General features: G+C 37.3%; 1 protein-coding gene across 1 annotated transcript in view; it reads left to right on the top strand.

Moving 5' to 3' along the window:
* ARHGAP15 (Rho GTPase activating protein 15) overlaps positions 1–26,975 on the top strand; it is a 623,791-nt gene that overhangs the window by 427,348 nt on the left and 169,468 nt on the right. The window lies entirely within an intron of this gene.

Below are 26,975 nucleotides of genomic sequence, written 5' to 3'. Positions count from 1 at the left end.
AGATCAGTGGTAGCAAAGGACTAGAGAGAGGGATGGATGACTCAGTGAACACAGGGAAGTTTTAGGACCATGAAACAAGTCTGTTTGATATTATAATTGTAGATACATGTCAGTATACGTTGGTCAAATCTATATAATATACAACACTAAGAGTGAACCTTAATCTAAACTATAGACTTCACTTAATAATTAATGTATCAATATTGGTTCATCAATTGTAATAGTTTTTGTAACACTAATACAAAATGTTTGTAACACTAATACAAAATGTTAAAAAAGGGATTGTGTGTTGGGGTGGAGGGTAGAGGGATATATGGGAACTCTATATATTCCACTCAGTTTTTCAGTAAACCTGAAACTTCTCTTAGGAAAAAAATATGAATTTTAGAAAATAAAAATAAAAAATAGGAAATGTTATGGAAAGCAAGCCGACTAAAATGTTGTTAAGTTGGTTAAGGTTAGAAAAACTGGTCAAAATATCTGTATCTGCCACAAATCTCTATACATCTTAAAAAGTAGGACTTGAATCACCTTTATCTCTTCCCCCATTAACCAAAAGTAGCCCTAGGGAGTGNAGCCCTAGGGAGTGCATAAAGGGAGGTCTTAATTAATATATGTTGAATATATATATATATATGTTATATATACATATATGTCAATATATGTTGAATAATGTGTGTGTATACGTGTGTGTGTTGCAAATAAGAGAATTATTAATACAGAGAAGCATTAAATCCTCCAACAGTTTAATTTGGGTTGAACCACCCTTTTAAGAGTTGAATGAACACTTCTGGCCAGTGGACACATGATTCTTTTTTCTGAGAATCTTTGTAACTGAGAATCTCCTCAGCTCGGTTTGCTCACTAATGTGAACCTTTGTGTTTCACAATTACTCTCTTTCTGAGGGGGGAAAAAGCCCCAGTAACAGAACTAAGCTTTACCTCCTTTATTTATAGTGGCCCCATTGGACTGAAGCAGAATGCCCCCTCTGTGAGTAAAAATTGGATAAAAAAGCCCAAGCCTCATTTTCGTTCCTGCTTATAACCAGCTAAAATCATTCTTTTAATATATTTCATACTGAAGCCATATCCTGATTGGGATTCTAGACAGCTGGGCAACACATTTCTTCCACAAAGAAGAAATCTCAAAACAGAAGCCATGCTAGAAACAAACACTAGTTGCATTTCCTGCCTTTTAAAAAAATTATGCTCAGCAGTTTGAAACGGTAAAAAAAAAAATCTGCAATGAAAATATGAAATCTGTCCATCTCATCTTTTGCAATCCAGACTTCAGCGTCCTCTGAGGCTGTGTAGCTGCTCATGTTTCCATGAGAGCTGACAATGTAAAGCTGGACAGAGGCCTGAGTTGGTATCTGGTAGCACAGAATTGTCAGTAAACTGTCTCCCTGGCTTATAGCACTGTCACAATGTAGCATGCTCAACACAAACGATGCTACCTTAGGACCTTTGATACTGGTGATTTGATGCAAGTTGTGTTGTGGAGGTTTTTGAATTAGATGATAAAAGAATGCATATACCAGTCTGTCTCAAATTTTGTTAATCAGATTATCCTTTGAATGAAATCTCTGGAGTGGCCCCATAACTTTGCTGCTAATGCCATACCTTCCGTCCATCTGCGCACTGGTCTCTGACAGCAGAGCCGACTTAGCAGAGAATCAGTGCTGGGTACAAAAAGGCTGACTATGTACATTGTAGTCTCCCTTTTGTGCATGAATGCGTGTGTGTGTGTGTGTGTGTGTGTGTGTGTGTGAGAGAGAGAGAGAGAGAGAGAGAGAGATGAAATAAAGTGGCAATGAGTGATAGATAATTCCATGCTTTGCATGTGAAAGCAATGCATTCTTTTGTATTCAAAGATGGAACATATATGATTTTTGCATACCCTCTTTGTATTAACACCTTTTATTTCCTCCATGTTCACATTCCACAATGTTTCCTATTTAGATAGCTCTAAATATATATTTTTAAAAAATGAACAAGTCCTACCCAGCATTAGGCTAGACAAATGAAAACTGATTTGGGGGATTTTCAAGAACAGTTCAATTGCAATTTATGTATTTCACTAACTTTCTTGAATGCTATAATCATCAGCAATTCTAAATACACCAGTTGAATGATTCAATTTGTTTTGGTTTTCTGTTTGACTCACTAAATCAGTAGGAATTGGATACCCTCATTATACTTCCAGATCAGATGGCATACAAGTTAAATTCAAAGTGATCGCTTTTGAAAAGCATGTTCTAATTATAACTAGTAATGATGATAATAATAATTATTATTATTATAAAAGTAGCTAACATATTTTCATAATTTATTATGTGCCCGGCACTGTAGTAAAGTGCTTTACTTATATCATTTAATTTAGTCCTTTCTACCATCCCACAGAATAAGTATTATTATTGTTCCCATTTTAAAGGTAAGGAAACTGAGGCTGAGAGATGTCAAATAATATCCAAAGGTCATAGTCCAAGTAAGTGAAGGAGCTAGGACTAGATCCTTGGTCCCTTCAACTCTGAGACATGCTGAAAACCACTGCTGCCATTGGGCTTTTCCCATTCATTAATTGCTGATTATCTTCTTATAAAAGTGGATATCAGTCTTCATGCTACATGTACTTGTTAGTGACTTTCTGTTTACACCTGCTTTCCAGTATTTGTAAGTGGCAAATACTGCCATAGCATTTTGTCTAAAATAGTTCAAGAAAGAGGAGTGCCTGGGTGGCTCACTCGGTTGAGAGTCTAACTCTTGATTTTGGCTCAGGTGACAATCTTATAGTTTGTGGAATTGAGTCCTGTCCAGGGCTCCATACTGACAATGCTGAGCCTCCTTGGGAATCTCTCTCCCAGTCTCTCTCTCTGCCCCTCCCCCACTCATGCTCTCTGACTCTCTCTCTCTCTCTCTCTCTCTCAAAATAAATAAAGATTAAAAAAAAATAGTTCAAGAAAGAAAAATGGCTGGGAAATTGCCAAACATCACAGTTATGAAAAAGGCTGGCATTGCCATTCTCTGTAGGGCTTTATGTATCTGTGTTTGGACCAAGAAGCTACTTTAATACAATATTCTGATGTTGCCTTCAACAGTCTTTGAGAACTCTCGATTTACTGGGCCATCGGTGCATGAATAAGCAGTGCTCGGCCTCGTTTGTTGTATTTGGTGACAGCTTTCAATGACATGTTGCTGATGCAACTCTTACACTCTATGAGAGTGTCCCCCAAAGAAAACTGGTCCATGACCTTAGATGTCAACCCACCAACAGCCTGTGACACCGTGTTGATTCTTCAGAAAGATCTGTGACCTGATGGTTTTCTTGCATGGGGGGTACTTTTGCAAAGGACCGACTTCAGCATTAAGAATGCTGCATAACTGACTCGAGAACTTTTGACAATGGATCTTGGAAATCTCATCCAGTTGTGTCCCTTCCTCCTGATATCAACATTCTGGTTTCAGCCACCCATCTGGGCTGATTGCCCAAACTCCAAACTCAGTTCAGACACTCTTTGGTATGATGTAGATGTTCTCTTTTGCTCTCTAAAAGTAGGGATCAGAAAGACTGACATCCTTTTTGGAAAATATTGACTATGAAGCTTCCCAAGCCTATGAGCCAATGGGAGAACTACACAGCACAGCGGGAAGAACTGAGTAGGAATTTTCTAGACTGGTATTTTTTAGTACCCAGTAACAAATATTCTCTCTAACCATTTCTCTGAACTGGAGGAAGTTACTTCCCACCAGGATTTTAGACACATTTTCCATATATAGGAAAAAATTTTAAATGAAGAATCTTAGGGACACCCTCCTTCACTTTTTCACACCCAGAGGAACAAAATATATAAATGCCATAAATCTACGTGGCCAAGAATCTTAATTGGGTGTGTGGGTGTGTGTATGTGTGTGTGTGCATATGATTGTGCATGTGTGTTGTTTCAAATGGGAGACAATTTTTTCCCACTAATTTACAGTCTTGCACTTTGCATATCTTTATTCACCCAGATCTTATTGGCATAATAATCCAAATTAAACATTGGCTTAAAGAGATGAATTTGCTTATTTTGAACATGCTAAGAATAAGCTTCATTGAAAATAAACTATTAGAGGAACAATTTCATGTTACCAACTATATCTAAACTACTTTTATATAGATTTGTACCACAATGCCAAGCAAAGCATTAAGTTTAGAGCTACCCCATGCTTTTCATATTATTTGCAGCATCAAAAATTGAATAAAAGAGGAAATACAGAATTGAAGTGAACAATGGGCAGTTCTGTTCTTATAAAATGGCCCTTGTATCAAGTCCATTCACTTTTCTAGTAAGTGCGTTTATATTGCCCTCTTATTATTTTTAAAACGAGGTATTTCCTTAAGCCTGCTTCTCTCTGACTGCCGACCACAGCAACAACAAAACAAACTGTTATTTGCTTTATTCCATTCCGCAGGGCGGTTTTTTGGTAAGTCGAATCATTGATATTGCACCTTTCTGGCTTCCGTGTGACAGGATTATCTTTTAACAATGATTTATTTTTCCCATTAAAGCTGAAAAGATCACTTGATCATAAAAGGGCCAGTCTCTAACATCGTTCAGGGCTTTGGAAACTTTCTTAGACCTCATTTTTCAGCTACATTGAGTCTGGGAGCTCCAAGACTATTGATGGCAAAACTTGTATTGCTTTCTAGCTGCTTAGGAAAATGTACTGTCGTTGGGAAATAATGCTGAATGGAAAGTAAAGTAAGCTCTTTCCATTCATGCATATTTATATAGTGTTTAGTTTTGACACAATATTATTTTTTAAAGACATTATTTTTGAGTAATCTCTACACCTAAAGTGAGGCTTGAACTCACAATCACAAAATCAAGAGCCACATCCTCTACCAGCTGGGCTAGGCATCCTAAATTTTACACAATGTTCTAATAACAACTTTACGAATACTTCCGTATCTAAAATACACACATTTCTGGCTGCTTATTTTATTTTATTAATGTTTTATTTATTTCTAAGAGAGAGAGCATGAGCCAGGGAGGGTCAGAGAGAGAGAGGGAGACACAGAATCCGAAGCAGGCTCCAGGCTCTGAGCTAGCTGTCAGCACAGAGCCCGACACGGGGCTCAAACCCACCAACTGTTGAGATCATGACCTGAGCCAAAGTCGGATGCTTAAACAATTGAACCACCCAGGAGTCCCTCTGGCTGCTTATTTTAAAGCAAAATTATATCATCCATTTATCATGAGTATATTTTATCATTTATGACATGCCAAGCAATAAAGAGCTGACCTAATGCTGTGGTGAGACCAAGGCAGAGACCATCCAGTGGAGAGAGAGCACTGAGTGAGCATCAATGGAACTGCCGCGTCTTGCTTCTGAGATATTTGTTAGTCTACTGGAAATGCTTTTAACATCTTTGATTCTCAAACTCGTTACTTCCAAAATGTGAATAATAAGGAAAATGAAACGACTTTAAAAACTCTGAATCAGCCAAGTGATATTTAGTACTAAATTTAAGATGTTAGATGAAATCAGATCACTACAACTTAGTTTTCTTAGCACCGTGATGATACTAAATACTAATAATCAAGTATGGTTGGGGGCTTTCCCTGATTGGATTTTCTTTGATGGCATTAAGACTCTTTTTCTAGGAAGAAATATCGTGTGGAAAAGCCTTGGAGACTCCCTGCCATACAGCGATTTGTCTCACTTGCCAAATTCATAGGAACTTTTGGGTTTCTGGACACGAAAGAGAAATTTAGTGTTACTTTGTCAATAGGCTTTTAGGAATTATGAGCTTCCAAAAGAGTAGCCTCAGGTTCATGGGAGAGGGCGAATAAAGTCTACTGAAATGTTAGGTCTTAGTTCAGTTATGGTTTTGTCACATAGATTTGGCAATTGAGGCCAGAAATTAAATCAGTCAGAGATATGTAACTGCCAATCCCCAAGGATATTTATAAAAATCTGTCATCATAAATCACCATCATCACCAACAGAATTAAGTAGTAAAAATTATAAACTAGTAGTAAAATGTATAAACTATAAATTATTTGCTAGTGGTAAATCAAGCTTACCTCTGCTCTTCACTATTCTTGATATCACTGGTTGCTGACATTGACTGCATTTCAGAATTGTATTAGTTATCTAATGCAGCATAACAGTATTACCATCAACCTAGCTGCTTATATCAACACACATTTATCATTCCTAGTTATTGTGGGTCAGAAGTCCAGGCATGGATTAGCTGAATCCCCATAAAGTTACTCTCAAGATGTTGGCCAGGGAGGGTCCTCATCCTGGAGGCTCAACCGGGGACAGATGTGCTTCCAATCTCACATGATTATTAAGATTTAGTTTCTTGTGGTTTGTTGGAATTAAGACCTCAACATAACTGGCTGATGACCAAAGGCCTCGTGACCTCTCCATAGGCAATCACACAACATGGCAGCTTGCTTAATCAAATTAGCAAGGGAGAGACTAGTAGCTACAGCAGAAGTTATAATCCTATGTGACAACCATGAAAGTGATATCCCATCCCTTTGGTGCTCTGATGGGTAGAGTCAAGTCACAGTTCCTATCCATGCCCTAGGGGAAGGGATTACACGAGACATAAACACAAGGAACCAGGGGATAATTGAGGGTCATATAAAGTCTGTCTACTTCAAGAATCAAGTAGGGGAGCTTTTAAAAATAAAGAATTTGGAAGCCAGTCATAAGAAGTCTGACGTAAAATGTCTGGGGTTGAAGCAATAGGTGTGTCTTAAAAACAAACAAACAAACAAACAAAAACCTCCCTAGTTAGGTCAAGTGCATAGACAAGTTTGGGAACCCCTGCTCAACATCCAGCAGGGTTTATTCTGGTTATCTAGTGGAGACATGACCTCTAAGCCATAAAACGTTCAAGGTTTATATTTGAGTAAGGCAGAGATAGACTATAAACTCTTTTGGGTAACAAAATTTCTAATGATGAGAGGTTTTATTTTTGACTACTGATTGATGTAATAATGTTCACTAGCTTTTATGAACTCTGAGTTATAATTTGGAGAATAATTAAGAATTGCCACACATGTAACATGTATGTTAGTAGTATAATTAAAATTACTGACCCATTTTTTACAACTACAATCTTTTTCCAATGTTGTAGATTCTAGAATAAATTAGTAAGGAAAGATGTTTTACCTAAGGATTTGCTTAAAAAGTGAATGAGTAGATAATATTTTAAAATGTAAACTGAATTATTCTGATGCTGATGTGAGCATTTAATTGAGGATCTACTGCATGGGAGGTATGGAAAATTAGACTTAGCTTTCCTCCTCATAAATATTTGCAAGGTAGATAAACTTTATTATCTACATGATTTACACAGGAAAAATGTAGTTCAGAAGGATTAAGTAACTTTCTAAGGCCACAATATTAATATGTCTTGAAGCCAGACATATCCATTTTAAACATCATCCAAAGAATGTTATCGCTGAGTGCTGGATTCAATTTACCATGGGGGAGAGGGCGAAGAGACATCTTCTTCTTTTTAACATTAAAGAATCCAAACCCACTTATTCTCATTATAATACTATACTTTCTTGGTGTCCAGTCTGTGGAACTACTTTATAAGAGAAGACTTCATTTAAAGGATCCTTTTAATAATAACTCCTAACTGCCTCTGACTTCATCAGGAGTAGGAAGTTTGATTCACACTGTCTTCCCAATATAAATGCCGGATACTGTATAGGGACTAAATAAAGATCTGCTCCTATAAAATAAAATAAAATAAAATAAAATAAAATAAAATAAAATAAAATAAAATAATGATGAATTGTATTACAAACCAACTCTATGTCAATATTTGTTGATACATTGTGCTATGTTCCATTTCTTGGGTGTCTCAGTAAAGAAAACTCAAGCTATGTTAGATTTTCTCCCAGATGCCTATAAACGAGCGTTTAATTTTAAATTGGATAAAAGAATCATGGAACAGAAATGAAGAGTTAAGAATTCTGTAGCCCCATTTTTCTGACTTCATATGACAAAGTTTGAGGAGATATGACTTAACTCTTCCTTCACAAAGTATGTTGTTTGCAATGAGGCAAGTCAGGAATGATATTGGGAGCTGTGGTACAACTTGGCTTGCCATCTTAGCTCTCCAAAATGTTGGGAGTGAGCAGGTAGACAGAAAATCCATATTGGATCATAGCAATGAAACGATTGCTCCTGTTAACCCCGTGCACTGAATTTTGAATTTTGAAAGATGCTTTTGGGTTTTTTTCACACAGGAAGTCCCTGTTGCTGGTAATTTCAGCTTCTGTGACTCACATATATTTATCTAGCACCTCTTTTCCAAGTGCTCCATGTAGTTTAGAAGCATTTTCTAACAAAAGCGTGCTATAGAAAAAAAAAGTATTCTTACCACCTCAAAGCTGCTTCTCAAAAAGGAAAAGTAACAGGTGCAAGGCCAAGATGGATTTTTTTTTCAGGTTTCCATGCAAACCCTGAAGATAAGTGTCCAAAATGTACAAATGCGCGGTGCTGAAGCAGTGCTCAAATGAAAATCAGAATGACTTAGAGACACATAGATTTCAAAACACCTTCTCGGGCCTGTTGGAGGGATCGGCAGGTAGCCTGTCAGCATTCCTCTTTTCTAAGGGTCCCTGTACACCAGGATCATTATGGAACTGAGAGGTCAACCCCATAAAATATGATTTTAGTTTGTACATCATCCTTTCATTGACAGACACAGAGCTCGTATTATGTGCCAGGCAACATGCAGGAGGCTGGAACTTCAGCAGCAAATACAGTACATGGACATAGAGCCTGTATTTCCATGGCTATTCTAATCCAATAGCCAAAAAGTCTGGTGATTTATTCAGTATAAATTGGCAAGAAATACTAGGATCTGCAGCCTTTGCAGATTCTTTTCTTCGCAGCTCTCTGATATCACCATGCACCTCTCTTTTGCCTCATTATCTTCTAACCACCCACCCTGCTTTCCTTCCTCAGACACATCAAGTTCATATCCTTGCCAGGACCCTGGCTTTTGGTCCTGTCTACTTGAAATGTGCTTCCTTCAGACCCTGACAAGGCTTTCTTTCCAACATTCAAGTCACCTCCTAAGGAAGACTGACACATCTGGCCTCTACCCTACCCAGCCAGTCACTTGCCACCTCAGTGTCTTGTTTTCTTTTCTTCAGAACATGTACTGTCTGGAACTGCCTTGCTTCTTTGTCTATTCCTTAGGTGTCTCCCTCCCTCCTCTATACTGCACCTCTATGTGAGCAGTACTTTGCTTGTTTTTGGTCACCTAAGTATCCCCAACTCTCATTATACCTGGAACACAATGGCCTTCAGATAAATATTTATTGAATCTGAGTGGATTCAATAAGTGAGTGATTAATGAATGAATAATGTTGGGTGATCAATCAGTAATGCTTAGAAGAAAATCTTCAGAATTTGAGAGTTTCTGTGCCAATACAATGACCCATTACTTGTCCCCATCTCCCACCTCCACCCAAAGCCACGATCTGACTGTCCAACACGGACCACATAGGAGAGGATTGGTGAAAAGAGGAGGCAGCTGTGAAGCTGGAAGCCCTGAGCCAGCCCTGACAACCTGGCTCATTAGGCCAAGAAAGATTGTCTGAGGGAGCAGTGGATGACCCTCAAACCCCGGCAGTGCTAAGACCATGTTAACAGGACTGTCACCTGCTTATGTGAATTTCCAGTGTGAACCCTCTCACACTCCTTGTTGCCAAGGCTCTTCCAGCTCCATATCAGTCCGCCTAAGGGCACCTCAGGCTCAAATTGTGAGTGAGTGCCCTGGTCTTGCTGTGGCTCAAATAAAGTAACACAAACTGCAAAGTACATGAGAAGAATTAGGAAAGGAGCAAAATTAGTTTAAAGAATAAAATATGGTTTTAGTTTGCCTAAGGAAAACTTCAAGTAGGGATTTAGTCATTCAGAATTATTTGCTGAAAGCTTCCTATGAGCCAGGCTTCCTTCTAGGTACTGAGGAGAATTTGGGGGGATCAGGCTGTGGTGGAGTGTAATTTTGGTGCAACGAGAGTGATAATAAGCAAACACATAAGAATCTTCTAAGTCATGTCAAGAATCAAGATAGTGATGTAATAGAGAACTGATAAGGATAAGAAGGAAGGTCCTTAGATTGGGTGGTCTGGACAGGTCTCTTTGAATAGGAACCCTCTGAGTAGAAACCTGATCTGATAGGAAGGAGAGAAGCATGCAAAGGTGTGAGGGGAGAGCAGAGCAGACAGAGGGAAGCTAGTCGCAGGTAACTAAGGCTTGTATGAAATCAGGGCACCAGAGATCAGAGAGACGGGCAAGGCCAGTTCAGTGAGGACCTTGTAAATGAAGATAAGAAATTTTGTCTTTCATTCTAAGTCACTGTGGTGTAGGAGGGGTAGTAATCAGGAAATGATCTGAAATTATTTACGTGTTTGTCTGTCATCATTCTGGATGCTATGAGAAGAATTACATTTCAGAGGGCAAGAGCAGAAGCAGAGTAGTTAGGAGGTATTACAATAGTTTGTGAAGATAAAATGGTAAATGCTTTCTGTGAGGTAAACTGCATATTCCAATCTGTATCATTTACCATGTGCCTTTTGAACCATTGTTTTTTTAGGCAATAAGGGTCAATGATAACACTGGCTCAGGAGTTTGAAACCCCAGGTTAGTTTCCATATGACCTCTTATTAGCTGTGATATCCTGCCCAAGACATCTACCCTTCCCAGGGCAATTTTCTTATCTTTAAAGGAAGATGATCCATTCTCTTGGAATAAGTCGATCAACGTGAGATAATGACTACCCTCCACTGGAAAATGCTACACTATATAGAAATGGAAGTTCTGTTGAACTCTGTCCCTTAGAATCATTCTAATGGAGACATCTATTGTATCAAATGAGATATCCTGTAAAGAATATTTGATAATGGGCTAGTCTTCTATGCTCCTTGGATTATTTAAACGTCACTCACATTTTCCCTGGATTATTATTATTCCAATCCAGAGGCATTCCTTTCAAATACTAGGCTTGTACTTTTGACTACTCAATGCACAATAATCACTTATTATTACTATATAGTTGGTATATATTATTATTACATAACTATCATCAATATTATTATATATGTGTGTCATATATCATTAAATTATGTATATATCATATCTTCTCAACACACTGGATGCTTCTAAAGACCAGAGCTCATAATTTTTAGGACTGTCTTACTTTTCCTCAAAAAATATCTTATACCTAACAGAATCTCTACACATTTTAATTAATTTGTTGATTAGAATGAGGGTTGAGCCATTTCCTTCAAAAAGGTGAGGCATTTTGTACATACTAGAGATCAGTCTCAAAAGGACTATTTTACTATGTATTGCTGAACTCTGTTTCCAAAACATTGGCAAGAAATGCATAAAATGTCAAGACTTGGTGCTGGTGATTTTTATTATCTTCTTTTTTCTAAATTGTTTCCTAATTCCTTACAATTAGCACATATTACTTTTGAAAAGATATTTGTTTTAAAGAATTAGGTGAATCTTCTTTAAGAGAATGGAGTTTAGTCCTTAGAACATGCCAAGAGAAGGTCAGTACTTCAGTTCTCCAAAGCACTTTTAGATACTGACTCACGAGATCCTTCTAAGAAAGCTATCCGCTTCGCAGAAGAACAGAAGTCCCTATGAGTTTAAATGAATAGCTAAAAGTTGCATTTGTTCATTCAGCGTATCTGTCAAGAAGGTACTACGCGTTTCGTGGTAATTTAGAAACAAGCTGGAACTAAAGCCTAGCTATAGTCTTTCAAGCAATTGGTCTCCATCTTGGGGGCACTCAGGGTGAGCAGGGTATCCAATCGTCCATTCAACATAATGTCTGTAAAACTCTAAAGGGCCCACTGGAGTAATTTTGCTTAAATAGCAGTCTTTCTTGATGTTTCACCATCTCATGTTTTATATTTCTCCAGATTGTTGGTCTTTTTGTGGTCTCCTCCCTCCCTGCTACATTTTTCCTTAGTGAGTGTCCTGCTGTCCATTCTAATTCATCTGTTCCTTCCATGTTCTGACAGCCATCAAGGATTCACTTACCTGTCTTTGCTCTTTCTTTGAGTTCTGTTGGGATTCACTGTCCCATCAACCAGAGGGACTGGAGTAACTATGTACATTATTATTTCATTGTTTCAATGGAAGGAGCAGCATATCTGTCCTTCTGAGTGAGAGGTCTTGCTGATTGATAAACTTACCGTAAGACGAATCTCCTAATTCCTGGAATAAATCTCAATAGGAATTAACTTCTTTTCTACTCTCTTCACATGGCATTTTGTACCTGTGGTTTAACACTGATTTTTATCTCTTTTGTACTGCATCTCTCTCCCTTTCCCAATCATTCAGTGCTGGAGGGTGAGATGTACTTCACAGCTACCTCTGGATTCCCTATCCACATCCATTGTGTGCCTAGCGCCTTATGGACTCTATTATTTCAGCCAGGAGAAATGTGCGCCTTGGTATCAGCATTATATATTTTACCCTCAGAGATCTAGCTGACTTGTAATTGGGGTCAGTTATCAGTCAAAGAATGCTCATGGAGCCTCTCAGGTCACTCTGTCCTTACACCTGACACCTTCAAGATGTTGAGTTTTAATGAGCTCACTTTCTCCATACTCAGATCTAAAGCCCCCATCTTCTCAATTCCTTCTCTCCCTCTCCCTGTTTCCCTTGCCCTCCACTGGACTTTATCATCCCCATCTACCAAGGGTCTGCTGCCAAGGCCACACTCTGTTAATCTGAGTATACGAGATCATGCTCTCTTCTAGTCCTGGGAAGTATAGGAAAGTATAATGTAAGGGGCCTTCTATAATCAGAACAGTAGTGAGGATATCAAGTTTTTATATAAGACATTTCAAAAAGTAATGTCGACCCAGCTCAAATCACACCATTTGTCTAACTATAAAACTAGCCTTGCCTAACATTTTCTTTTTATGACTCAAGAAAATGTTGTATTTCTCATATGTTTATTCTCACTTCTGAATTAATGGAGCCTTCACGAATGCTAAAGCCAGGTATCTGCCCTCACTACTAATCTGATTCCCTGGGAATTCCTACTAATTAAAACTTTTTTAAAGATACAGAACACAAAAGGCCATATAAAAAACCACCAAAAGACTTTAAAAGTGAAGTATACTAGCTACAGAAATTCAAATCTCCAAATTACAAAAATGGAAATCCAAAAGTAGAAAAAAGACTTCTAGATATCTTTATCTGTTTCTTAACTTATACCATCTTGTGTGTTTACAGAAGAATAATATTCAGGTACTATTCACTTCACTAGGATATGAAAAGAAAATGCTAACCACAAAGCAGCTTCCTGACTCAAAAGCCTGTAACTGGTATTAATGAACTTTTAAAATGCTAATTTTCCTGCTTACCCCAACAGAAAGACGCCTTAAAGCAAAACCTCTCATTTCTTATCTGCTGAAAGCAATGTGTTTGCAGCCCTTACAAAATAAAATAGTTGAAATAGGGTTTTTGAATGGTGTAAAGTTTCAAGGACTTCTCTTGTTCACAGTTATTCTTGTAAAGAAAAGAAATTTATAAAATCACATGCCTTAATGGTCCCTTTGCTAGAAAATGGAAATATTCCCAAATATGTTCCACTGTGGGAAAATCAAAAATAACATGTAAACTACAAATATGTTAGCCAATTGAGAATATTTATTAACTAAATAATTTAATAATAAAGAAAATGCCTACTTGATTAATTGTTGCAGAGTAAAAATTACAATAAAACTGTCTTGATCAGTGCTTTGCAGAAGCGCCATTACTGTCTGTGCAGTTGTTTAACAAGGATTTAATTGGAAAGATAAGTGAATGCACATTTAAAAGTATTGTTAATTTGCTTTATAATCACCCCATCCTTCACAGTATTGACAGCACAAGGCACAAACCCCTTTCTGTTTTACAAGTATTATTTTCCATATGTGCACAATAAATTCTGAAGCAGTAATTGGAAATTTTATGGGTTCCAACATACCTAGTGTAGTGGGTTTGGAGGTGCACTCTCCTTTATCAGAGGTAACCCAGTTCCAGCTGTTGGAAACAAGTGACAGATCTGATGTGTATATTTCCCCCATTCGCTGCAGACATAATTGTATTTTGTCCACTTCTAGAAAAAGTTGCATCTTTTACATTTTATGTCATATAAAATGAGGATCGAAGGGGGGCAAGTCTGGATTACTGTCAATCTGTGACTATTATTTTCTTTGAGAATGCAGGTGAACAGTGGAGGTTGTAGTGAAGGATGGTGTCTAGACTATATGGCTGTACCCAAACACCTTTTTCTGAACGTTTGTTAAACCTGAACCTATAAAAGGATACAAGAAAAGAGGCACAGAACATCCTCGATGCACCGTCTCTCTTTCTCTAGCCACACATGCATGCCACACAGTCTCCTCACCTCATACACCTTTTAGAGTTTGGAATCAGCTGGTCAAAGGTTCAATCAGTATAGTTTTCAGAACAGAGTGAGTGTAATGCCTCAGATCTCTGAGAGGCAGGAGCTTTGATGACCAGGCTTCCAAACCCTAACTCCAGAGAGCTTCTTTAGTATGGAGCGTCTAAACCTGCTCTTGAAGCAGGTCATTTGCTTCGTCCCGTACATGGAGAGAGACTGGAAAGACAGGGTTCAAGTGTATTATTTATTTGCTGATGCTGAAGGAGCCACCATCTCCAGGTTTTATCTCAAAAGAGAAAAAAAAAGAGTGAAAATATGAGGCTCATCTTGAAAATGGTTGTGAACTACAACTGAACCTATTTCAAGGGCAAGAATTGTTCGAATTGTCAGTTATCTGTCTGGTGATAAAGGCTGCCCACCTGACTGCGAGGAGAGGAGAAAGCCCCAAGGTGTCTCACACGGGTTACAGTAAAACCCCAAAAAGGCACACAGAGCATGCTTAATGTCCCCCTCGTGCATGCCCCCATCCTTCTAGAATCGGTAGAAATATATTTAATTTCGGTTAACTGCAGGTTTTTTGTTTGTTTCTGTAGACGGCAAACACTTCAATTATGAAAGCTTAGAAATTCTTCTGAAGAAAATTTTCATTAGAATCTTTTTCCGTATAAACCCCTTTGCCCTCTTGATAAAACATGTTGCCTCGTAGATTGACGTGGGAAAATTATTTTTATCTTTAATTTGGTTCTGCCTCTAAGTCTGTAAGCCTCTCACATTTACATTAGCGTTTTATGCTTATAGAGTGAAATAGATACATACTGAGTTTCATATGTCTAGAGAGTTTGCCAATAAATGCTAATATTCAACCATGAATAACAACTCACTAGTCGTGTGACAACTTTTTATTCCTTCCTATATATATGTGTGTAAGATATATATGATATATATAAAAAAATAAAAAGTAATCTTTATTGTGTGTGCCTGTGTATCCGTGTTCTCTCTCTATATGTATATATATACATACATATATATTGAAATTCTTTCCATGTGAGTTTCACTTTCCCCACATACGTATGTACCTGTGTGTGGTGAAAATCATCCCCAGCATGCATAGACACACTGTAAAGATTATTTTTACTTCTTTTTCAAATGTTGCCATCAGAGGCATGAATTTTAAAACCATTTGTTTCGGGTGAAAGTGCCTTTGGGACCAAGACCTTTACATGCCCCACTTCAACTAGACAGAGCTGAGAATGGAGCAGTAACGAAATGTCCAGCTGTCCTTTAATTAACTGAAATGAGGAAAATGCAATGTTTTGATGAGAGAACCAGGATTCTGTGCGGGATAATGGGAAGACTATATGTTTCTGTGCCTTCCTGCATATGACAGAGCCATGGGGTACAGGAAAGAGAGGAGGCTTTTTTATGCTCCAGTAGGGGGAGCTTTGTTTTCCCCACTGTACAAACAGCATGGTACATGTGTTTAAATACGCCATCCTAAAATGCAGACTTTTCATTTTCATTTTGCAAGTGGGAAATTTCACTATGTGATGGGCACATTACTCTTCTTAGCGACACATTTTGTGCAAACTCATTTGGGAAAGAATAGGAAATTTAGAATACTGCCTTCATATTTCTTCTGGAAATGTTAGCCTGAATCCATTATTTCCAAACCTGATGAGGATTACAGTTCATTTGTATTTCACAGCAACCCATATTGTATTCTGTTTTGTGCAGTAAATAAGAGATGATACCGTTCTAATAGTGCCTGTATTTTGTTTTCCATATGAATAGTCTTATTCTGGGGGCAAGGGGGAAGAAAAAGGAAGCAGGGACTGGAGTACTTGATTTAGCCTTCTCTAGATGGAATGTGTTATTTTGACAAAGTGCCCTGAATTATTTTATAAATAATCTAAACTGGAGGAGGTGGAACATAAACTCACTTAGGTCACTGAGTACATCCATATTCAAATGACAGTATAAAAAGCACGGCTCAGTAACACCCAAATCTATATCTCTTATTTAACTATGTTTAAAATACTCACGGACAAACTTGATTTGATGGCAGTGTAGGTGGATGCTTATGTGCTGATGAAGGAAATTCTTTACATATAAAATAATTTCCCACCGTCACTTCACTATGTCCGAAATGCCACAGCTAGAAAATCAATTTTTCTGGCTAAGGCAGGAAAGGCAAATCGTTTCACCTCTTATACTAAATATGGTTGATTGTTAGTAGCTGGTTAGATAGCTACATCAAGACGGTACTGAAGCATTGCTTTCAATAAGGGAGAGTGAGTTCTGTCATCCATTAGTGATGCATGGCACAGCCATTATTTGGGGGAAAAGAAAAAGCCTCAGTAGGCACATGCCACATACTTGCTGTTTCTGGATTATGGTTCGAGATTAATAAAATTTGACTCTTAGAATATAAGTATTATAAGAGGTTTACACATTAAGGAAATATCATGAACACAAATCTGTTTATCAGGAAGAATAGCATACAACCTACCATACCTCCAAAGGAATATAGCAAAGAACAGGAAGCTTTGAAAGAGTCAGAAGAGGAGAGGCATATGTTCTAAAGAATGAAGAACTTAGAAACCTTAAGAAGTTTAAGAGAAAAATCTTTGACTCTAACAATGAGTTAGATTTTAAAAAGCTATATTTTGCTTAACCATTTTACCAAGACTAGATCTGTTTTATCCACAAATTGAATTCTTCCCTCCGTGTAAGAAATGACTAGACTATTTTAGTTGACTCTTGTTAATTATGTGAGGCATATATAATTGAGTTGATTCCCACTGGAATGACAAGAAGCCTGAAATAATCCTCTCCAAAAGAGACGTTAATGACTTCAACTGATGACCATGAACACCATCTTTCTGTCCATCAAGGTATTGTCTAACTGTGCATAGAACTAGCTCATTGAGAGAAAAGCAAATTGCCTTAAATAGAGAAAAACTAAAATGATATGTCTAACTGCAATCTTCCCACTTTACTTTCATTTAGTTTGGGCTCAGACTGATGAGACTTATTTTTATCAAAACAAATTTTGAAATACGTAGATGAAACCCACCATCTTCACCAAATCTCAATATTCAAGTTAGTTGTCTCTTGACTTTTATTATGCTGTCAGCCCATTCCTTATATCGGCTAAAATATAATCCCCTTCCCCACAGATTATAATGAGAGGTTTACTTTTTCATTGATTGACATATTTGGTCTTTGATATATGAGAAAGCAGTGGCTGAAAATCTCAGCATCATTAAGGAAACAAGATAAATAAAAAGTATAGGTGAATCAGGCAGGACTCTTTTGATTTCAAGAGACAGAAAGTCAGTCCAAATTGTCTTTTAAAAACGTTTTTTCATGTCAATCTGGAAAATTCAAGAAGCAACCAAGATTTAAGCTTCTCTAAATTCTGGGACCTAAACAACCTCAGTTTCTCTTGAGCTCCCAGTTCTCTTCTTCTCCATGTTAGCTTCATTCTTAGTCTCCACATGGTATAAAATGACTGCAGTAGCCCTGGGTCAACATGGTGCCTGCTTCCAGTTCATCAGGAATCTCTTTTCCAACAGGCTTGGCTGAGAATGACCAAAATTCAGTCATTACCAATAATGCTGAATCAAACACTATGGCTGAGGAAATACGATGAGCTGGTTGGTTGAGATGAAGGTCACACGCTCCATACTTGGAGATGCAGGTAGAGTCTCATCCAGGGCCCATAAATGGAGAGAGGAAGAATGCTCCCCTAAGAAAACTTGGTGTACCCCTAAGATGCTCTCCACAATGATTAAATGAACTTTTACAGTTAGGACAGTGAATGCCATGCCATGAAGATGGGTGTGTGGAAGAGATGCCAGGCATCGCTCAAGCGGTGCTTTTACTTTCAAGCCATCCTCATACATGCTTACAACTCTAGGTGAATTCATTTCATAGGGTTTGGGGGCTTTTTTTTTTTAAACATGCAATAATTGGTTTGGGAGATGATGTACACAAACTTTGCTATAATTAATAGGTTCAGGAAAGGGGTAATTGCTTCCCAATTAAGGTGGTTAGCTTGCTCAGGCACAAGCATGGGCCCTCACATGTGCTCAGCATTCTATTAATATATAATCTTTGAAATGTTTTAGAAGCAAAACCCACATGCTTTCAAGGTATTTTAAGCTACCAACACTGAAAAGAAAAGAAAAGAAAAACTATCCTTAAAGCCAAGCACATGATGGTAAAGAAGCATCCATGGACCAAGATATATAAAATCACAACATAGATTATGAAATAAAAGATATTTACCTTCGACAAGCGAGGTAACTGTTGAAAAAGTCAGAACAATGATGGAGAACTATGTACCTGGGAACCAGTTTAAGACGTAATAACAGATGCAGTTTAGCAAAGGGTCTGACGCAGCAGTGTTGAGATCTTTGTTGCTTCCTCAGTGATTCCCTAGAGATACAGGAAGGTACTTTCTGGTTGATTTTTTTTTATATTGTTAGCGGCATCTGTGCGGGAGAAAAATGCCTCGATACAAAAAGAGAAAACTGTTTTTGTTGTATCAGAAACACATGACAAAGCATTCAAATATAATGCAAATAACTGCAAGCTGATGCATCCAGCAGTTTAAAAATTGAATAAATAATTTAGCTTTTACACATGGGCGACTCTTGCTAAAAAAAATATAAATTAGAACCCTCCTGTTTAAATCTATTTTATTTTGTTAATAGATGAGCTAATATGATAGGCATTTAATTGTATAATGTATTATTAGCCATTTTCTGTGGCATACCATTAGCTTTAAATAGTATTAATATTTAACATTTCATAATACACACTAAAAAGTTCTTATTTTTCCCAGCCGAACAGAAAATGTGCATTGATAGTAAATCTCTTTAAAGTGGGCTTTAAGATGCTCAGTATGCAAAACCTGTGCCATTTATACTGTTTGATCAAAAATACTCAAAATGCCACAGCATAATAAGGCAAATGCTGTAAGATGACAATGATGCCAAAACTGTATTATGATTTTGTATTCAAATACAATGTATTGCATAATTAGGCATAATTATATAATTTGAATATTTAAGAAAGCATTTAAAATGTGGTAGGAGGCATCTAAGTACATGGACTTCTCAGGGATGGTTAAATCAGAGTGTGTAAAGTTGCAATTAATATTTGCCATTGAATGGGAAACAAATTCAAACACAAGTTTGCTAGAAAAGGACCTGTAGCTGACTCAAATCATAAACACCAACTGTCTTGATAAATCTGAATCTGTTTGAATCTGACTTACATTTTTTTTTTCCTTGAGAAAATACTGACGGCATTTAGCTAGTTACGTTTGCATCCAGTACTTCTAGTCTCTGTGTGGGTCAGTTTGATGTGTATTCCATGGATGTGGATTACGCCCTTCATTCAGATCGGCACTCAAAAATGTATCCTCATGATTATAAGGGAAACTGAACAAGAAAAAATAAATGAAGTAACTCAGAACCACCATTTTCCAGAAAGAGTATTTAAAGGATATGTTCCCACATGAAGTATATCAGCCAGATGGTTTGCCAAGACCAGCCAGTGTCAAAAGGCACTAACTTTTTAAATAGAGAATGAAGCTTGATTTCTTGGTAATAAATATTTTGGAGAGATGCAATTTTAAGAGAGCATAAAGTAGGGTACATGGGTGTGGCTCAGTTGGTTAAGAGTCCCACTTCGCCTCAGGTTATGATCTCACTGTTCTGAGTTTGAGCCCCGCGTCCGGCTCTGTGCTGAGAGCTCACCCTGTGTCCTGCTTAGGATTCTGTATCTCCCTCTCTCTCTCTGCCCCTCCCGAGCTCGCTCACTCTAACGCTCTCTCTCTCTCTCTCTCGCTCTCTCTCTCAAAAATAAATATTAAAAAAAATAAATTAAGTGAGCAAAAATTAAGGTTTTGAGCTTTTCCCAGACATCCCCACACAGAACTTCTCCCTCCATTTGTTTGTTTTATTAAGAAAGAACATTGGGGGGCGCCTGGGTGGCTTAGTCGGTTAAGCGTCCGGCTTTCGCTTAGGTCATGATCTCGCGGTTTGTGGGTTCGAGCCCCGCGTCGGGCTCTGTGCTGACTGCCAGCTCAGAGCCTGGAGACTGTTTCAGAGTCTGTGTCTCCCTCTCTCTCTGACCCTCCCCTGCTCACGCTGTCTCTCTCTCTCTCTCCTAGAAATAAATAAAAAATATTTAAAAAAAAAAGAAAGAAAGAACATTGGGAATTCACAAAAAGGAAGCTTTTATTTACAATCTTGCTTAAATTTTCAATGATCTGAAAATAGGGCCAACAAACTAAGTTTCTGGCATATTCTAAAATTACAGGAGAAACTCATGCAATTTTTTTTTCTATTTTCATTTAGTAGTGACTTAATCGGGGGGACAAAGATATACCAATAAATTGTCTCAATTCAGCATATGCAATATGTCGATTCTTTCAGAGATTTGTGCCATTGCAATTAAATAGAAAATAAAAAAACTAAATTTAACTAAAGATTTCCTGTATCTGTTAGTACCAAAGCCAGATAAATTTCTCCAGAGTTCATCACTTTCTCCAGAAGCTGACCACATCCAATTATTTTCAACCCACGCCCAACACGAGTCTTACGCTTTTAGGAGTGAATATTATTGTTACAATCAGAAAATGGTATGTTTATTTTCACCTCTATGATGTGCTGGGCCAACAGATTCCATGTTCTGGGTTTTTGTTTTCATGCCATTTTCTGGTTATAGCCCATTTTTCAAAACTCAACCCAAGCTCCAAATTCCTTTGATGAATTCAGTTTATTTCCTTACTCTTCCTATTACATTGCTATGTATATGCTGTAACATTATTGCCTTAAAATACATAGCTCTAATTTTGAATTTCTCATATCACTACATATATATTGGTACATAATTCTAAATAAAATGTGTATTTTTCTTTTTACACTAATTCATGCACTTAAGCCACATCTCCCCAACCAAAAGCACCTAGATCCTTATTGATAGGATCATATTTTATTCTATATTTCATACACTCAAAGAGCCCTGTAAAGTGCTTGTGACATAATGGATGCTTTATAATGATGATGATGATGATGATGATGATGATAACTCTTTATTGCATATTTACTATGTGCTAGATACTTAACTCAAATATGCTTTAAAAGAGCCTGTGTTTTCAAGCATAGTGGATGAATGAATTAGCCCAATGAAAAGACAAAGGATGCAGAAGCCAAGCCACCTGTATCGCCATGTACCATAAAGGTTAGACAACCTGGAAATTTTCTGTAGCTACATTTTACAAAGAACTGTGGTCATGGTGTCAAACCAGCAACTTGCTATGCTTTCTAGAGCACAGCTATACCCCATTGCACACCTCCTCGTCCCATCCTGGAATACACTTCCAGCTCACAGCCCCACAAACACCTGCAAATCTTTGGTCATCCTGAAAATGTCATCAAGCTAAATGTTAAAATCAAGGTAAAATGTCATCATCTCTGAAACTGCCCTTAAATCCCTCAGGCAGAGGTAACCTAATTCTTCTTCCTTTGGTATTCCTCCATTTCACACATGCTTTTATCGTAGCACTTAATATTGTGTAGTCCTTTACTTATTTATTTGCCTGTCTCCACCTTTTTGCTGGAAAAGCCTGATTCCCTAAGGGCAATTACCTTGTCTTGCCTTTGCCTCTGCTCCCGGACACAAGGTCTAGTGCAGAAATGGTGTGAGGAATTGGGTCTTGCATGAGTTACTGCAAAGAGAAAAGATGCAGTTTGTGCATGACATGAGCTTCTCCAACCTCAGAAATAGCACATTTTGGCCCCCAGGCATCTTCCCCAAGTTCACATTCTCAGAATCTTTGGAAAACCAAAACTTTCATCTTCAAAGACAATTCCTTAATACTTTCTTAGGTTGGAGCTACTTTCCCAGTCATTGACTGGAAGGGATTTGAAGACATGGGAGCAGGGCCATTTCCTCCTCTGAAAGACAGTAGGTTAGGTGGTTAGGTTAGATTATATACCTAAAGACTCTGGAAGGTGCTAACTGCCATTTAACATTCCTTCATTTTAAGTGTTTATGATGCAGTAGAGTTCTTGTTTCTCCATGCTGAGCAGTCCCATTTGAGTCTAACAGTGGACTTGATATAAGATGTGTGTGTCTTTTACATTATAAGGCTTTCTGTTTCAATCCCCTGTACCTTGCATCTATGTGTCTGACAGATGGTGTCCTGCAGGGGAATGGCCAGTAAGAGGCATGATTGCACTAAATTGGAAGCATGAGGCAAAGGGGTGTGTTTTTATTAGGGGGGCTGGGAAGGAAATTTGAGGGTAGTGGGTTAGAAGAAATCATCCACAGATGCTGATCTCTGTCTGTTAGTGGATGGGATTTTTGAATTGTGGTAATTCCTGTTTCTGTGACAGTTCATCAAAAATTGAAGGCACCACGTTTGAAAATTACCCATGGTTTCATTTCCAAACGAGATGCAGACTCTGTGCCTTTGACTATTAGAATTATTCAACTCACTCAGTGGGGCAATGAGGAGGGGCATTGGTAAATACTCCCCCAGCCGATATTCTGTAAGAGATTCATTACAGAAGCACAAGGAAGCAGAGCAAACCCCATCACTTTTTAACAAGTGTTGTCTAAACACACAGCAGCAACCGATGAGTGAGCCAAAGTGACAATTTGGAAATTCATTTCTCTCCTTCAGAAATGTCTATGCCACTGGGGGTGGGGGTGGGGGCAGTCAAACTGAAATATGTGGAGACACACTTCTTTCTGCTTTTATGAAGCATTTTTAGATGAATTGTGGAAGGCAACAAATGTCTACAGGTCTCTCTATTCTCCCCAAAAGTTCAAAGATAAAATGTGTCTTGTACCCACTTTCCAATGAGTAAGATGAGGGTAATACTTCAAAAACTTTTTACAGGTGACACCAATTTGATAACGCCTTTCACAAAAGTGGCTTCTGTTTTATTCCACCAAACTCTGAATGGGGGGCTCAAGCCTCAACTCTCTCTTCAGAGTTAGAAGAGGCCTCAGATGGGGGCGCCTGGGTGGCTTAGTCGGTTAAGCGTCCGACTTTCGCTTAGGTCATGATCTCGCGGTTCGTGGGTTCGAGCCCCGCGTCAGGCTCTGTGCTGACTGCCAGCTCAGAGCCTGGAGCCTGTTTCAGTCTGTGACTCCCTCTCTCTCTGACCCTCCCCTGCTCACGCTGTCTCTCTCTCTCTCTCCTAGAAATAAATAAAACATTAAAAAAAAAAAAAAGAGGCCTCAGATGGAAGACGTACTGGAAGGGAGAGGAGATAAGTGGGTTTTGGCCATATCTCATGCAAGAAACCCCTTTCTTTGCTGGTCTTCTGTAGAACTTTGCTACACTCCTGATGTTTGTTGCTGAAGGGCACATGAGTGCTGTTGTAAAGAGACAGGACTTAAAACCGTAAGAGGGATTTCAAGAGAAGCAGGCTTCTGATCCACACAGGGGCATGTCAAAGATTATTTAAGTAGCCAGTAATGTAAACATCATGCTACTAACACTGAACAGTTTATCACATAAATATAATTGTCTTCTTTTAGAAGAATAATAAAAGCTGAATCCATATGTTACATATTATTTAAAATTGTTTCTGCAAGATGTATTAGTCCCATAGAAGAAGCAAATTCTTCCACCAGAGGAGGACAACAGCAGTTTTATTATATTACATTGTCATTTGTTTAATTTGTTTGTTCCCTGTAGTAGTTTCACAGATTTTTATGAACTGTTACTTTTATAGAAAGTCAAGTTACTCATGATGGATGGTACTTGCATTCATTTGGAAAAAAAAAAAAAAAGGTCAGAAAGGTAGATGGCATGGATTTACTTAACAGAATCTGTTTAAACCAATGTTTCTGAATTCTTAGATAAATTGAAATTTAATGTAGGGAGTTAAGCTCTGTTAGGGATATTTCTAAGATTTTGCCTGAGTTTACTTAAACATGGAGATCAAGTGAATGCTTAGGCTGGAAGATCTCCTTGAGCAAAGATAAACTAGCAATTCTTATATTTAGAAATATTCCGAATTAAAGAGTTGTCCAAGGTGTTTTTTTTTTTTCTTTTTCTGAACTGGTAACCACAAAATACTAATTTTATTTACTTATAGTTAAATGTCTATTACTAATTTTAGGCATTTTATTAACGGTTAAGGAAACTGGTTCCTCCTATCATTCCTTATAATTTCAGCTAAATTTGTTTTTTACTGATATTAAGTGAGACTTCTCTAGGTACAATTGAAATTTTAAAAACTAAGATATAATTGGCATTCTCCATTAATGGATAGATTAAATAAATGTGGTATGAAAAAAAATATCACCCAAGTCACTGTTACATTTTTTGAATTGCTAACTCTGTATTCTATTGAAGGCAGACATTTGGAAAGGAGTGTCATGAGAGCAAATGTCCAAAAATATTTGAATAACCCTGTCCCGAGAGGGTTGATGCAATAGAATCCAAGTCCTCTGGATATCAAGTATGTGAACATTCACAATCAAATTCATTTGCCTCAAAGTGGTGGACTTAAAACTCTCACAGAGAATAGCAACACTATGACAACATAGTCTGGATCATTAGAGGTAAAATTCTGACAACAGAAACATGTAGCACATATCTACCAAAGCCTAATGAAGTTGAGCTATAATTCAGCAAATTAATTTTTATGCATGTAAATAGTTTAAGTGATACATCTTTTATTCTTAGTTGCAAGATTCTAAATCTAAATACCTGGATCATTCTGAAGATGAGAATGATCAGATCATTAACTGATGGCAGATAAAATCTGTCATTTTATATAATCCCAAATAATAGATACTTGGCTTCAGAATATCTTGAAAATATATTTGTATTTATATTTTACTTTTTCCTTTAAAAACAATTTTACACACCCTAAGCAGAGAGATGGATCAGAAATGCACTGTTAAGAAATCGTTGAGATTTAAAATGTTCTAAGTGTAGATAAATGCAAGATAAATCCTATAGAAGGTTCATAGTTCCATAAATAACTAAAACACAAAGAATGCAGAGATTCACCTAGCTCCATGACTTTTCTCTATCATTGTATATTGACTAAATGGAGGATGATAAAAGCACCTCAGCCCAGATCCTATGCAGCTGAGTTGCTTTGAAAAGAATATTAAATACAAAATAACTGGGGCACCTGAAGGCTCAGTTGGTTAAGTGTCCAACTCTTGCTTTTGGCTCAGGTTATGATCTCATGGTTGGTGACATCCAGCCTCACATCAGGCTGTGCACTGACAGCATGGAGCCTGCTTGGGATTTCTCTCTCTCCATCTCTCTCTACCCCTCCCCCACTCGCACTTTCTCTCTCTCTCTCTCTTTCTCTTAAAATAAATAAACATTTAAAAGTAATAAATAAAATAAAATATTAAATAACTAGCAAAAACAAAAAATAGACAATGAAAAAAATTGTAACTTGGTCATTCCATAAAAACATATTGAAATACACACATGAATAAATATGTTAAAATTCAATAAGAAGAATTCTAGATGGCCCTTTCTATATATATACATATTGATGTAACAGGTACATTAAAAATATGATTCTGTCATAGTGGTTTTTCATTAGTAAAATATTTTATGTTTAGTTTTATGTGAATTTTAAGAAGAAAAAGAAATTGAAATGAGTTAGAATGGCTAAATGTCAAATAAATGTGTATTTGCCTCAAGAAATACCAATTCTTGAAAAATAATTTTAAGAAAGATGTTAAGAGTTTGAAGACAATAAAGTTATTCCCACTTTTCACCAAATATTTTGTTCTTTACTTATGAAGAAACTAATGCAGTTCCTTCGAGATGATCTTCCAATTATTTCAGATTATATTATCCTTGAAGTTTCTATCTGTAATCATTATCCCCAATGTTGTTGAGATTTAGTTCTATGCAAGGGAGAAAATGCTCACACCTAGTCATTTTGCCAAGCTTTCTCCATGTTCAAGTGCTCATTTTAATTTTCTGTTTATTATATTTTATCTTCCAGTTCCATTTCCAAGAAAGGGTCATGAGTTGGCTACCCTCATGTTTCTGAATGAATATCTCTGAAACTGTGTACCTTTCCATCTGACACTGAGTGCTACCAAGAAGTGTCCTGAGAGCAAACTCCTTTGTCCCCCTTTCAGTACGATTCCTATGCTGCCTTAAAAACCATACGGCTTTTTCTTTACCTCCTCTAGGATATGTTAGATTAATTGTTCTATGCCAATTTTTACTGGGAGTAAGGATATCTTTTCAGTAAGCAAATTTAAATCCTCTATTACTTCTATTTTTTCTATTACATCTTTGTTTTTCCTTCCATTCCACTTGCTCTTTAATCTTCTTTGAGTCTTGTTTTCTGTACTATAATCACTTTTATTATTCATAGGTGTATTTATGTCTTTAATCTTTTCCTTTTCATTTTGTGTAATTTCTTCTAATTTGTATATAACTCTGTATCATTATATTATGTGTGTGTATATATATATATATATATATATATATA

The sequence above is a fragment of the Crocuta crocuta genome, unplaced genomic scaffold, assembly GCF_008692635.1.
Source record: "Crocuta crocuta isolate KB4526 unplaced genomic scaffold, BGI_CrCroc_1.0 scaffold154, whole genome shotgun sequence".
Taxonomy (NCBI): Eukaryota; Metazoa; Chordata; class Mammalia; order Carnivora; family Hyaenidae; genus Crocuta; species Crocuta crocuta.
Note: the sequence above shows the minus strand (reverse complement) of the source record. Positions and strands in the feature narration are given on the sequence as shown.